General features: G+C 55.9%; 1 pseudogene; it reads left to right on the top strand.

The window, feature by feature from the left end:
* The first annotated feature begins 1,178 nt into the window (after positions 1-1,178).
* Positions 1,179-6,828, top strand: LOC135877860 (phospholipid transfer protein C2CD2L-like; annotated as a pseudogene).
* The last annotated feature ends 7,698 nt before the right edge of the window (positions 6,829-14,526 follow it).

Below are 14,526 nucleotides of genomic sequence, written 5' to 3'. Positions count from 1 at the left end.
CCATGGGGAAGAGCTGAGAAAGAAAACAAAGGAAATCAGCTGTGGCTATCAGCTAATCAAACAACTTGCACAAACCTCCTAGGACACCAAAAATCCAATCCTGTGCTTAAAAAAGGTAAATTTTATTAAAAACAAAAAGGAAAAATTACATCTGGAACTTAGGCTTTTGCTAGATTTTAAAAGAGCAATTCCAAAAATTAAGCTTCCAAACTAGCTTTCTTGGGGGTTTAGCTTAAAGATTACAAGCAAACAAAAGCATCAGGGGTTAGCACAGAGGAGATCCACAAGCCAAAATAAGAAATAAACCTGATTGTGTCTAACTAAACATTCCCTATCCAGATATTTTCTTCTAGGTATGGAAGATACTTTTTCATACCTGGTTCAAACCTTACATAGCATTTTGCTTATAGCATTGCTGTTCATGTCCCTCCAGCCCAGAGAACAACAGATAAAGGGAAACTTTCTTTCCCAATTAAAAAAAAAATCTAGCCTTCCCATTGGCTCTTTTGGCCAGGTGCCCACTTTTTTTCTTTCTTTCCTGGCATAGGTGCCAACTTCTGCTGGCGCCGGTGGGTGCTCAACCCCCCCTCTGCCCCCAGCCCCGCCCCGACTCCACCCCTGCCCTGCCCCCTTCCACCCCTGCCCCAAAGTCCCCACCCCAACTCCGCCCCCTCCCTGCTCCTATTCCAACCCCTGCCCCAAATCCCCACCCTGGCCCCGCCTCTTCCCCTCCTCCTCCCCTGACTGCACTGCATTCCCGCTCCTCCCCACTCCCTCCCAGAGCTTGTTATGCCACAAAACAGCTGTTTTGCAGCGGGAAGTGCTGGGAGGAGAAGCGGGGACACGGCGCTCTCAGGGGAGGAGGCGGAGGTGAGGTAAGGTGAGGTGAGCTGGGGGGGGGGGGCAGGGCGGGGAGCTTGGCTGCTGGTTGGTGCAGAGCACCCACTAATTTTTCCCCGTGGGTGCTCCAGCCCTGGAGCACCCACAGAGTCGGCACCTATGTTTCCTGGGGGACTTTTTAACCCTTTACAGGTAAAGCAAGTAGAGAACAGCCACCAAGAGGGATTTTACAGCTAATTGGTTGGCTGGGTGTCCATCAAAGGGAGCTACCCCCCCCCTTCATTATCACACCTGTATTTGCAAGCAGCAGCAAATGTGCCTCGCGGGAGTGCAGACCCATGGGTGAGCGCGTAGCTAACGGAGCTCTGCGTGGCAATGGGCCCGGCTCACCCCACTCCCAGGCCAGCTGCCGATCGGTGCCCCCTGCCACTCGGTCACAGATCCAGCAGCATCCACTGCTGAGCCCATAAGCTCCCTGGGCGAGAATTGTTTTTGTGTTCTGTGTCTCCACAACGTGGGCCTGGAGACTCTCAGCGACAGTGCACAAGGGTTAGCACCAGACTCCCCCCTCGTCCTGTCAGGGCGCTTGATGGGGAAGCTGTGTTGGCCAAAGCCCCTGCCGTCCTGTTGGGTCGTGCAAAGGGGGAAGCCCAGTGTGTTCGTGCCCTGGCCTGCCAGAGCGCGGCAGTGGGAGAGGGTGATTGGGTGGGGCTGGCCCAGGGCCCTGCTGGATTGCGCTCAGGTGTATGGGGTCCCAGTGCTACAGAGCTGTGTGCCAGGGGCCAGCTTTGTGTGGGTTTCGCGGCTCATCTCTCCAAGGCCTAGGTGGCAACAGCTGCTGCAGAGCATCCCAGGCCTGATTCCCCCCATGCTGGGTCTCCTGAATGGCCCCTGCCCTGGGGGGCTCCATTCCTCACGCAATGTCTCCTGCTGACTCTCCAGCAGCTGCACGGCAGGTGTCCTAATGCAGCCCTAGCCCTCCCCAGAGCTCAGGGGGACTGTCCTGGCATCGGACTGTCCTGATAAATAGAACAATGGCTCCTGGCAACCTCAACTGAGGCCCAGCTCTTGTTCATATTAACTTTGTGCCTCTCTTTCCCTTTTGAGTCTAGATTGCCCCTCAAGGTCCCCATGCAAGGTGGAAGTGCCAGAGAAGACGAGGAAAAGGCTTTTGGAAAGAGAGCAGCTGTCCCAGCAGTACCTCCCCCAGCAGCAGCTGTAAGTGCACAGGAAACAGAGCTTCATCTGGAGCAAAGGAGCTCCCTCCTCCCTCGCAGTGAGAAGGTGGGGATTGAGTTGGTGAGGCTCATCAGCAGTGGCCAAATGTGGCTCATGCTCATGGCCCCACTGGACCCGCTGCTGTTCCATACGGTTCCACATTCCAAACCTCACATTCTTCAGAATCATTGAAGCAAATTTCCTGAGTTACTGTAAGGGGGCAAGTGGGTTAGTTCAAAACCCAACCCTCTACTCCCTAATTTCCTTCCACATCTCCCGGCACCTTGTCATCATCTTGCATGTCTGTAAGGCATCTCATCCCAAAGTGCTTCATGGGCTGTATCCACAGGGATTGCTTCTCACCTCTGGGTTAGAACACACCAGCTGCTTAACAGGACACAACAAGTCTTCACGACCGTTTAGGACAGGAAGTGAAGCAGAATCTCATATCCATTTGGAACTGCATGGTGGATTTAGGGAGGCCAAGTGGAATTACCAGAGTTAGTCATTTGTGCCAGGACACAGGCAACCAAACTCCTAATAATTTACAAAAAGTGCTAAGGGAACTTTGATGCCCAGGAGTGGCTCGGACTCTGAATTTTGAAGTCTTGCAGTTCAGCTGTCGACTCTTCCAAGACTTCCTTCGCCAGAGTGATGCAGGAAAGGCTGTGGATACTCTTCTTCCTGGGCCTGTTTCTCCATGTAATGCATCTCAGTCTGGAGGTGACTTATCTCTGCTCAGGAGCGCTGCAGTCATGTCTGTGGGGTGTTTCAGCAACACCCTGGCACCCCCATATTCACCACTGTCATATAATTATGATGTGTTTTGTACAAAGTTTGCCTTGGGAGGTATCGTTCTAAAAGTCTGGATCTGTTCACATTAATATCCTGTTGGATTGTATGTGCAGTCATTGTGTATGAAGTTTTGCTGTGTGTGTGTTACTGAAAGATGTTGTGAGGTTGGAAACACCCATCACTGGCCTTTCAGGTACAACAGTGAAGAAGCTAGACAGTGCTAATGGCCCATCAGCAATGACAGCGGACCATGAAAGAGCTTATCCTCACCTCTGGACACTTCAGTCAGCCTATGGACAATGGCTGCCATGACTCATCGGGAGCAGACAAGGGTTGGTGACCAAATCAGATGATACTGAACTCCATTTTGGTACCTGTATTTTTCCACAAACTGAGCTGGGAACAAAGGGGTTCCCGCCCTATGGAAGAAACTATATAAGGGGGAAGTAACATCACTGCAGGGCCCCTCTCCCCACACAAGAGAACACCTGGAAACACCTGAGGAACAAAGACTGAACTGGGGGAAGTGCAGGTCCCAGGCTAAAGGGATTTCTAGCCTGTGTATGGAAGCTTGATGGACTGTTTGTACTGTCTAACAGTGTGAGATACAGCTTGATTCAAATGCTATCTAGTCTATATGACTTAGACTGCGATTTTGTTTATTTCTTAGGTAACTATCTTTGATCTGTTTGCTATTACTTATAATCACTTACAATCTATCTGTTTGTCATTAATAAATCTGTTTTATGTGTCTTACCTAAAACAGTGCGGTTTGAGTGAAGTGTTTGGGAAAAATCTCAGCTCAGTTAACAAAGGTTTTGTGCATATTCCTCTCCACATTGAGGGAGGGGCAAACTGGGTAATTGTAATTCATTCACACTGGGCAGGCTTTTGACCAGGGCAGGACAGTTCAGCAATGGGGGAGCTGGGGGTATTTTGGCTGGTATTTGGCTCTATTCTTGGTTCATGCGGTGGCTGGCCAGAACATCCATGAACAGAGCTGGGTGTGGGCCCTGCCTGTGGATGTTGGTGTGAGGGCAAGCTTGGACTGTCACAAGGTCACAGTGCTTGAGGGAACCCAGATTGGTGAGACAGAGGAGTCAGCTGTACCTCAGTTCCAGGTAGCACCTCGGGGGGGACCTGTCACAGTTTCCTCTTTTGTGTTTAGGGGACAGTCATATGTCCATGGCTTGGATCCTGTGGCTGAGACAGCGATCAGACAGTTGACTGAAACGAATAACAAACCTGCAAAGAAGACCCCTACAAAACGCAGCACAGTGATCATCTTGGGAGTTTCCAAGGTGACTGGTGATGCGGGAGCTCTCCCCCAAACTTGTGGGCTGCTGGTGGTTAATACGGGTATGGGTGTCATGATGCTTGGTCCTGCCAGGGACCTCATATATGAAGGAATCTATTTGTGCTGAATAATGACATGCAGTCATGTAGCATCACCCCACAAAGGATCTCAAAGCACATTGCCATCACTGAAATGCAGCTGCCTTTGGGGGGTTCAACAGGTCACAGCAGTAGGATAGGAAGTTAGTGAAGATGATGCAGTGTCCAGCTGACACGTCATGGAGAATTTAGAGAGGGGGGATGGGATTTTGCCAGATGCCCCTGGCTGGAGGACGGAGGAGGAGGGGGAGAACCATGTTGTGCTATGAGATCCATGCACTTAAGATATGTCTCGCCAAATAATGGCAACTATACAAACACACCGTCTCCTAGCACCACACTGGGGCATTGGCTCCTCTGAGGAGACAAAACTTGAAGGCCTGAGCATCAAAACATGGGTCTTCACTATGCTTAAGACCATGCACAAAGCCCATCCATCCTGAGCCTCAGGAGTCCCACCTGATGCCTCTCTCAGGGGGCAGTCTCCATCCAGCCCCCAGAAGCTCATTTTCCTCTAGGTGGGAGAATGAGTAAGAACGGCTTGAGCTCTTTTTTAAGGAGGGGAGGAGAGGGACCAATGGAGACAAAGGTTACTTGTGAACTTGAACTCCCGGGTTTTTCCTGTTTGACCTTTGCACCCTCTTCAGGTACCAGTTGCCCAAGATGAAATGGCACCTGCTCTTGGTTATGCTGCATCTCTGGAGGCCACCGTGCTTGGGTACTCTGTGATGGCAGGCATGTGCGGCCACATGCAGAGCTCCACTGAGCCATCCCAGCGGCTGGGAGCATCATTCTCAGGACAGAGGGCTACTCGGGAGCTGGATGAGACAACACGCTCAGCCATCTCAGCAAGACCCTGAGGGGAGGATGTGGAATCTGAAACTGACTCCACAGGAGCCTGGAGACCAGGAGCTTAAAGGATCACAAAGGTGAGGGTGAGTGAGCAATGTTCAGCAGTGCCTGGGGGATGACATGGCAGCCTCACACTTTGGCAGCGCAACATCCTCCCTCTAGCGCCCGACATGTGAGTCACGTTAACTTCACTCGTGTTCTGTGATGCTGCTTTTCTGCTCTTCTAATGGGAGGGGGGAGAGGGTACGTGGGTGTGTTTGGAACGAGTAGTTGTGGCTACTTCCATAAGGGTTTTGGTTTGTTTTAAGGCAGTCACTTGTTGTGAACAAATACAGCTGAGCTGTGTTCCTGTAATTCACACTGCTAGCTTGGAGATCCTGAGTGACTGGGCACCACATTGAGTATGAAACTGGAGAACAATCATCCCTTTCTTTAGAGGACCAGAGCTTTCTGTGCAGGCGTGGGTGTCGTGGGCTGAGGGAGTGAAGAGACCTGGGGGGCTGTATGTACTCTACAAGTACTGAGCATTTTAGGCCCTAGTAGGCTGGAGGGGAATGGAGAAGGGAGATCCAATGAGCAGCAGCCAGGTGACACATGTCTGTCTGTCTGTCGGTCTTCCATGCTCCAGTTCTGACCTATCTTATGTAAGCAGAGTCAGGATGAGCTCTACCCTGACATCTGGTGGGGAATTATGGTGAGTGTGGAAAAGAACTCCAGGGGCGGATCTTGTTTGCATAGGCACACCCACACGCCTAGCATGAGCCCACAGCAACCGAAAGTGGTTACTTTGGCTGGTGTGGGATCCCCAGTTTCTCTGTTATTGGGGCAGGAAGAATAAAATTTTGTTACCCTGATTCTGTGAATCAAGGCCAGTGGAACTGTTGTATGACAGAAGGACTGAGTGAGTCCTTCACCATTACCTAAGTAGCATTTGCTTGTCAAGGGGCATGGGTTACAAAACCCAGCGAATTGAGAGAGGTTGGGGGCAGGTCCTGGCTCTTTGAGCTCTGGTCAAGTGTAGGTAGTCTCTTGGTCTATCCAAGGCCGTGATCAAGTGTCTTGATGTTTTGGTCTTTTGGCCTCGAGATGAAAACCTTGCCTTTGTTTCAGGGACCTTGAAGTGAAAAAATTCTCTAAGTTATATCTGTTCTTATCAGTTTAGTACCTGGTGGTGTGGGTCCCTTTTGTGGGCCTGAAACACCAATTGCATCTTCTCCTCTCTCCACTGTTGAATGTCAGAGCTAACTTTGATTCCCTTAGGAGTCTAGTTACAGGCTGCTGAGCTGAGTTCACTTTGGGTCACTAGTGCACCAGCACTGGGGCTCCCCTACTATGAGCTGAAATCACTAAGAGCTGAACTCACAAAAGAGCTAAAGTTACTAAGAGCTGAGATCACTGAGGCTGTGCTAACTAGTGGGGGAGCCTGAAGCTCTATTGCTAAGTGGCTGGCGGAGCAGTTTGCGGGGACGGCTGGAGGAGCAGCTAGCCGAGTGGAGCCTCGCGGGGACGGTTGGAGCAGAGCTGAGCGGCTCACAGGTCGGTGAGCAGAGCAGCTGGCAGAGCGGAGCCTTGCGGGGACGGTTGGAGCGGCCCCAAGGGACGGTTGAAGTGGAGCGGAGCCGAGCGGCTCACAGGTCGGTGAGCGGAGCAGCTGGCAGAGCAGAGCAGTTCGTGGGAGGGCAGGAGCGGCTCACGGGACAGCAGGTGGAGTGGAGCGGCTCCTGGTGAAGGCTGCGGCGGAACCCCACGGAGAGGTGGCCGGTTGGTCTCGGATCACGTAAGGTGCCCCTTAACACCCTGCGCCCCCCCCCGAACTCTGGGGCTGCACTGACCAGGGACAGAGACTTTGGGGGGGGGGCTGTTGGACTTTTGGGACTTTGGTGATTCTTGGGTTGCTGGACCCAAGAGACTTTGGGGTTGTTGGACTTTTGGGACTTTGGTGATTCTTGGGTGGCTGGTTTCAAGAACCAACGGGAAAGGACACGGCCCAATTTGCTGGGGTGGGTCTTCGCTCATGGTTTGGTCTATGAACTCTAGTTGTGGTGTTTTCCCAATTTAATGCTATGTCGTTTACCTCATGTTATTAAACATTTTCTGCTACACCGAGGCTCTGTGCTTGCGAGAGGGGAAGTATTGCCTCTTCGAGGCGCCCAGGGGTGTGTGTAAGATTTTCCCAGGTCACTGGGTGGGGGCTCGAGCTGGTTCTGTGTCACGCTGTTGGGAAGGGACCCCTATGTACTGAACCCGGCCCTTGCTGCTATCAACTTGGCCTGGCAGAAGGGTTACACTTACAAGTGTTCTCACTTTCTCTTCTCAGTTCCTAATGACATTGGGTAGCTGAGAGAATGGCCAGCCTGTGGCGGAGACCAAAAGAAGGCGCGGCCACCTGAGCCCATCCCTGGGGATGGAAACCAGACAGTGATCTGCAGACATTTGCTTAAGGTAAGTATTGAAAGATGGCTGCCAAGACTCTTGGCTGTGGAGAGAATTTGTTATGTTAGCCTGGGGGGGTCCCTGAGGAAAGGCCTCTCTGCATCTAACTGGAGCCCGGCAAGCTTGGGGGAGCCCGTTGTGCCCTCTCAAGGAGATGTCAGCTGCTATGGAGTCATCCTGAGGTATGGTAAGTTCCTGGAGAGCCACTTGCCTGTAACCAGAGATGCTCAGTCCTCATCTCTCTCCCTTCTACATCCCTGGGTGCAGGGCCGGCTCTAGGTTTTTTGCCGCCCCAAGCAAAAAAAATTTTGGCTACCCCCCACCCCAGCCCTGGGCTCTCACCCCCCTCCACCCCCCTGCTGCCCCAGCGCTGGGCTCTCTCTTCCCCCGCCGCACCCCCTGCTGCCCCAGCGCTGGGCTCTCTCTTCCGCCCCCCCCATCCGCACCCTCTGCTGCCCCAGCCCTGGGCTCCCCCCCCCACCAGTGCTGACTCCACCCGCTCCCCCCTCACCTCCAGCCGGTCCGGCGCTGGCAGGGTCGGGATAAGCAGCGGGGCTCCCGGGCCGCGCCTCAGCCCAGGGCAGGGCCGCCCGGGGGGGGGGAATTTGCCCCAGGCCCCGAGCCCCACAGGGGCCCCGCAAGCCCTGGCCGAGAATCCCTTCCCTGGTTAGAGGCGCCTTTTTACTTACCTGGCGGCGGTCCGGGTCTTTGGCAGCACTTCGGCGGCGGGCCCTTCAGTGCTGCCGAAGACGTGGAGTGACTGAAGGACCCGCCGCTGCAGACTCGGAGCGCCGCCCGGTGAGTATGTCCGCTCCCCCGCTTTGCCCCAGGCCCCCTGAATCCTCTGTGCGGCCCTGGCCCAGGGTCCCTCCAGCCGGGGCTCCCGCCTCCAGGACCGGCCGGGACCCGGGAGGACAGTGCCGGGGGACCGCCCCGGCAGGGGGCTGAGGAGCCGGGGCAGGGTAGCCCCAGAGGGAGCGGAGCCCCGGAGAGCGGGACGCGGGCCCCGCACGGCAGCGCCCCGCTCTCTATGGCCCTGCTGCTGCTGCTTCTGGCCGCCCTGCCGCAGTCCGTGGGCGGCTCGGGCCGCTTCGCCCAGCCCCGGCTGCGGTGCTGGGGGGCGGCCGCCCTGCGGCACCTGCAGGCGGCTCCATGTGCCCCATGGGGCGGCCCCCAGCCCGAGTGTCTCCCACTCGGAGCCTGCCCGGCCCGGCCACAAGGTGCAGCGCTGCTCCCCCGCGGCGCGAACCGCAGCAGCCCCAGGGTGCCACACACACACGACATGCTGCTGCTGCCAGGGCCAGCTCTAGGCTTTTGCTCCGGAAGCAAAAAAAAAAAAAAAAAAAGGTGTCCGGAATGCCGCCCTTGAACATGTGCCGCCCCAAGCACGTGCTTGGTTTGCTGGTGCCTAGAGCCGGCCCTGCCTGGGTGAGATTCTACTGACTGTGGCCTGCTTCAGAGGTCATCAGGGGGTGCCCAAGAGTAGGGCCTGGCCTGTGTCTCCAACCAGGGTGCATCACCAAGGGCTGGTGCAGGGTCCAGGGCTCTGTACAGCTCCCTGGACTGACCTGCTGCAGCCCAGGCTCCTGGGTCCTGCCCGCCATGGTCGCTGTTCCCCGGGGACTCTGCTGGCACCGGGTCCGGCCCCCCACCCAGGCAGCTCTACGGGCTGCGAGCAGTCGAAGGGCGGCAGGGAGCTGAGGAGCAGTCACAGCCCCAAGCAGCAGGAGGACAAGACGGGGCAGCGCTGCAGCTGCCCACACCATGGCAGCAGCGAGCGCAGCAGCTGCCCCTCCCGGCTCTGGCTTCTGGCCTCTGACCTGGGCAGGGGGCGGGGCCCCAGAGGGGAGGAGGCAGGGCTGATATTTACTGAGGAGCTGCAGGGGGTGGGGCCACAGAGAGCAGCAGGGACTCATGGCGAGGGGGGGGAGCAGCTGCCAGCATTTTCTGTCTACTTCAGCCCCCCCACAGGGAAGAGGCTGGTGCTGCCCCTGCTGGCCACAGCTTGTCACTACTCCTCTCTGGGAAACACTCTTTGTGCATTATCCCGACTGGCCACCGGCTGTCACTGCTGCTCCGTGGGAAAGAGTCTGTGCATCACCCCAAATGGCCACCGGGTGTCACTGCTGCTCCAGGGCGGATACACTCTGTGCATTACCCTGACTGGCCACTAAGAGAAATAGCTGGTAAGGCTGAGCACAGCCTGGTGCTTCCCTTTAGCTGGGTTTGGTTTCTAATAACAGGTTCCTACTTGTTCTGGGTGCAGGGGGAGAATTTCCCTATCGTGGGAGCAGCTGATCTCCCAGGGCAGGGAGGCGCACGTCCTCCTGAGCAGCAGCCTGGAACCAGGAAGGTGAATCCAGGTGCTGAGTTTGTCCTTCCTTTACGTCTTCTGTCCATGTGCTGGCCAACACGCGCTGTCTCTTTGCCTGGTCTTCTGCACCAGGGGTCCGGGGCCCCCTGAGGGGCCATGAGCAGGTTTCCGGGGGGGCCGCCAAGCAGGGCCAGTGTTAGACTTGCTGGGACCCAGGGCAGAAAGCTGAAGCCCCACTGTATGGGGCTGAAGCCCAGGGCTCCCAGCCCTGCCTCCTGGGGCTGAAGCCTGAACAACTTAGCTTTGTGGGGACCCCTGTGGTGTGGGGCCCTGGGCAGCTGCCCTGCTTGCTACACCCTAATGCTAGTCCTGGCTTTTATATGCAGAAAAACAGTTGTGGCACTGGCAGGCCGTGGAGTTTTTATAGCATGTTGGGGGGGAGGAAAAGGTTGAGAACCTCTGGCTTAGAGGCTAGAGCTGATTTATAATCTGCTGTACAAGGTGCTGCCACGAGAGGGACACAAAGACTCATCCTGAGTTAATGTGGGTTTCACCGACACTGAGCAGCTGTAGAAAGGGCCAGTGGGGACTCTCAAGCGTCATTTTAAACTGAAAATTAGACGGATTGAACAAAGCTGAGCCAGGGGCTGTGACCGGGGGAGACGGAGGGGACGGAAGTGAGAGCTGGAGGCGGAGTCCATCACGGCTTGGCTGGCTGGCACCGGCGTGGCCAGGGTGGGCTATGGTTCACTCCTGCCCCTCTGCGAACCTCTGGCCATTCAGACTCTGCAGCCAGGTGACTGATCAGTGGTTACCTTGTCTGGCTCCTGTGTCATGGAAAATACTCCCGGGAGCACTGGAGACAGGACACGTCTGCCTTGGCTGGGTTCGCTGCAGGGAGCCACAGAGAGATACAAGGCTTGCTGGTGCCGAAGGTCCAGTCCCGGCGTTGTGGTGGCCACGGGCCTGCCCTGGCGGAACTGTGTGGGTCCTGGCCCACTGAAGGGGTCACTCCCAAGAGCCTGCTTGCGGGCCGGGACCTAGACTAGACCCTGCGACGCTCTGACAGAGTCCTGCTTGGGTTCCCATGGGGTAGCACGTCGTTAGATAAGGTTGTCACTGTTTGTGGTTTTTAAAAGCCTTTTTTCTCTAAGTGCTTTGTCACTATTGTACTGTGGTGTGAGCGCTGCCTGGTCACGCTGTTCTCCTGTGGGCCCTGGCTCCCGAAGGACGATCCATAGGCACCGAGCCGGTCAGACCTGCTGGGTAAGCACCAGCAATGCCCAGGGTACTGCAGTCCATGGCCTGGTCTGAGTCGGAGAAGCTTGTGATTCCAGCCCAGGAGACGTCAAGGCCCAAGACCTGCCACCTGAGGGATGCACTCAGAGGCCAGGAAACGGACAGAGGGGCAGCCAGCCCTGCAACTGCGACACCCACACCCCACGTGAGGCTGAACTCAACTAGCTACACCGAGGTAGAAACCACCTGGCCTTGTCTCCACTAAGGTTTTACATCCAGAGGGCTCTCATTGTATACAAACACCTCCGATTTCGTAGTGAAGCCATAGCCAGAGTGCAGGGGTTAGGACGTGACAGTATTTGATGGCGACACTACAGATCATGGAATAATGACAGTGCTGGGCATGTTATTCAACTCCTGCTGAGTCAGGTAGGGAGTCCCGAGACAGGCTACACCCGTTTTGTCTCTCGAAGAGGGAGTTACTCACTCAGGCAGGGAGTTGCTGTTTGCCATGGCTGCATGTTATCAAACAGCACTGACTGGATACACACCCCAGTCCTCACACAGGTTTCGCTCTGGCTGTGACGGGCTCTCGGACAATGAATCCCAGAGATGCTGAGTACCTGGGCCTCTCACTGGCTCCAGCCAGAGCACTGGGAGCTCTGCACCTCTCAGGATCAGGTGTCTCCAGAGGGGCTCCTGGAAATGGAGACACCCCAATGAGGGGCCGTGTTTGCAGGGGTCAGTCATAGTGACCCAGAGTCTGCATGGGCCTGAGTGAACACTGGGACGGTTGGGGGCCAATCGCAAACATCTGCCACTGCCAAACCCTCCCACAATGCTCAGCGTGGCCCTTCCTCGAAGCGTGTAGACACCGGTAATGCACGACTCCCGTCCTCCCCAGAACACCGATGCCTGCCCAGCCCCCCTACCTCTCTTAGCACAGTGTGGAAAACAGACCACTTCCCTCTTTGGGATTTTATGTATTTGTGGCCGGGGTCCTACCTCCTGGACTCACATCTTGGAGGTTGGGACCCCCCCAAGATTCACAAACAGGTTTCTGGGAGTCACAACCACCCTGTCTTGCGTTATGGCTCAGTATTGCCAACCGCAAGGATCTCAAATCCTGGGGCAGGCCCCAACGATCATGAGGGTTTTTCAAGATCTTATTTTGCTTTTTGTCTGTCTTTTGATTTAACCCGTCTCTCCACACACGTGGGTGGCCCTCAGTGCTGCCAGAACTCCCACATGTATGCAGGGCTCCTTCCCACAGCCACCTGCCCCTGCCTAGCAACTAATTCTGCTCCCCAACCTCCCAATCAACCCTGTTCCCCCAGCCCCCCCTTAATTCAGTCCCAGCCCCGATCTGCCCAGCTCCCACCTAGTCCCCATCACTCCAGCCTCACCTCTGCTCCTCCTGGGCCTCTTCAGCCCCCTTCCCTCCAGCTAATGCTGGAGAGGGGGTGGAGAGGCGCTGTCCCATCCCCATTGCTCACAGGAGGGGGAGGGAGTGGAGCCCTCTGGGCTGCCGGGCTCTGTGGTCCCTCCTCCCCCATCCCCTCCCGTGAGAACGGCTTTGGGTTGCTGAGGGGCTGGGGAGGGAGAGCTCTGATTGGCTGCTCTGCCCCACGAGGCGGGCAGTTAAGGCAGGCAGCCAGTCAGAGGGCTCAAATTTGCTGACAGGCTTGAGCTTCTGGCCCCCCATCAAAATCTCATCATTCGGCAACACTGGACGCGCCAGACCCCACGATATTCTGGTGCTGTCACGGGGGATCCTGAGGTGGAAAAGGTTGAGAACCCATTGCTCTGGCTGGTCCCTGGGGAACTAAGGGTTAACCTCCCCCAGCACAGGAACTGGGCTGGCACTGGGACTGAGCTAGTTTAAGCTTTTCTCCTGCTGCCCATCACCATAGCGCCTGGGCACCTTGCATGTATAGCAAGAGCAATAGTCGAGTCCCTCATGGAGGCCCCAGCACCGCTGGGAGGGGCCTTTGGAAGGCCGGGTTCATGTCCTAGGACTGAGCTGAGCTGCTCCATTCACTGCCCAGTGACGTTGCTGTCTCCTGCCAAACACTGAGCTCTGGAGCAGGCACCTGGCTGACGGTCACAGTGGGGTCTCTCTGCTGGCTCATCCTGTCAGCCCACCCCACAAAGCACTCTGCAGTGGTAACAAGCCAGTGCCAGCAGCCTGAGGGGGGCCCAATGCCTCAAAAATGAAGTCTCAGATACCAAAGGGACCCCAAGTAACAACAGCATTTATTAAAGAAGAGAGCTTGGAATAAATCCAGACAACCTGAGCCCTTGCTGTTCGATACAAACCCACGGGGTGGGGACCCAATACTGTACATTATTGCAAATAAGTTAATATAAAGAAATGGTGCCACAGATGCTGTATCTAAACTCAGTCGGCTACCGTAATTAATGGGTTAATTTCTCAGCCTAACACAGAAAGATGCCTGGGCAGTTATAAAAGCCACAGGGGAGTGAGCAATAGGGGGCTGCTGCAGGGACCAGGGAGACAGCAGGACAAGGGGGTTCATGGATGATCTGGAGGGTGAAGCACTCGGAGACATGGGGGTCAGGTCCTGGCTGGCCACAGGCTCCCTGTGCAAATCACTGGGCTAGACCCACAAAGGGGATTCACACTCAGCAATGTCCAGTGAAGTGCCGGGCAGAATCCCCAGCCCTGGGTTAAGTGCCCAGGCTCCCTGGGCATTGGTGCCTGGGGAGCCCCCTATGGTGAGCGCCCCAGGGGTGCTCTGTGACCCTTCGCTCCCAGTCGTTCGAGCGAGTGTGACTATAGCCAGGGGCCACTCCTGCTCCACACCAGGCACAGCGGGGCGCTGAAGCTGGCTCTCCCACAGCTGGGGGGAGGCTCTACGCACTGGGGCACCCAGAGCCCACTGCCTGAGCTGTTTTGGGCCAGACCCAATCCATTAGCCGTCTCGGAGCCAGGCAGAGGCATGGGGCTTAGGCACCGAGCAGCTCAGCCACTCAGGACTTAGGTGGCCTGGCATATGGCCACCAGCAGAGATTTAGGCAGCTCCTGGGGAGGTGGGGGGATTTGAGGATCTAATTTTTGGACTTGGATGCCTAAACTAGCAGTTAGGCACCTAGATCTGCAAATGGATCTTGTGCTTAGTCTCTCTGGCTTCAATTCCCGCCCTGTACAATGGTGCTGGTACCTGCCGGGGCACTGCAAAGCGCCCAGATACTGCAGTGGGAAGGGCCTGTAAGTACCTGGGCAGCCAATGTTCAGGGCGCCCCAGGTGGCTGAAGCAGGAGGAAGTCTCTGGGGCATGTTTGTACAGGAAGCATTTGGCGCAACCTGGTAAATGACGTGTGGGAAAAGCCAGGTGCCTGGACAGAGATGCCTCAAAGGAAGCAAATGTCAGTTCTGTGTTCGACTGCAGAAGAAAACCAGCCCTCTCATCCCCAGC

This window comes from Emys orbicularis, chromosome 4 (assembly GCF_028017835.1).
Source record: "Emys orbicularis isolate rEmyOrb1 chromosome 4, rEmyOrb1.hap1, whole genome shotgun sequence".
Taxonomy (NCBI): Eukaryota; Metazoa; Chordata; order Testudines; family Emydidae; genus Emys; species Emys orbicularis.
This window is presented reverse-complemented; position numbering and strand designations above follow the sequence as displayed.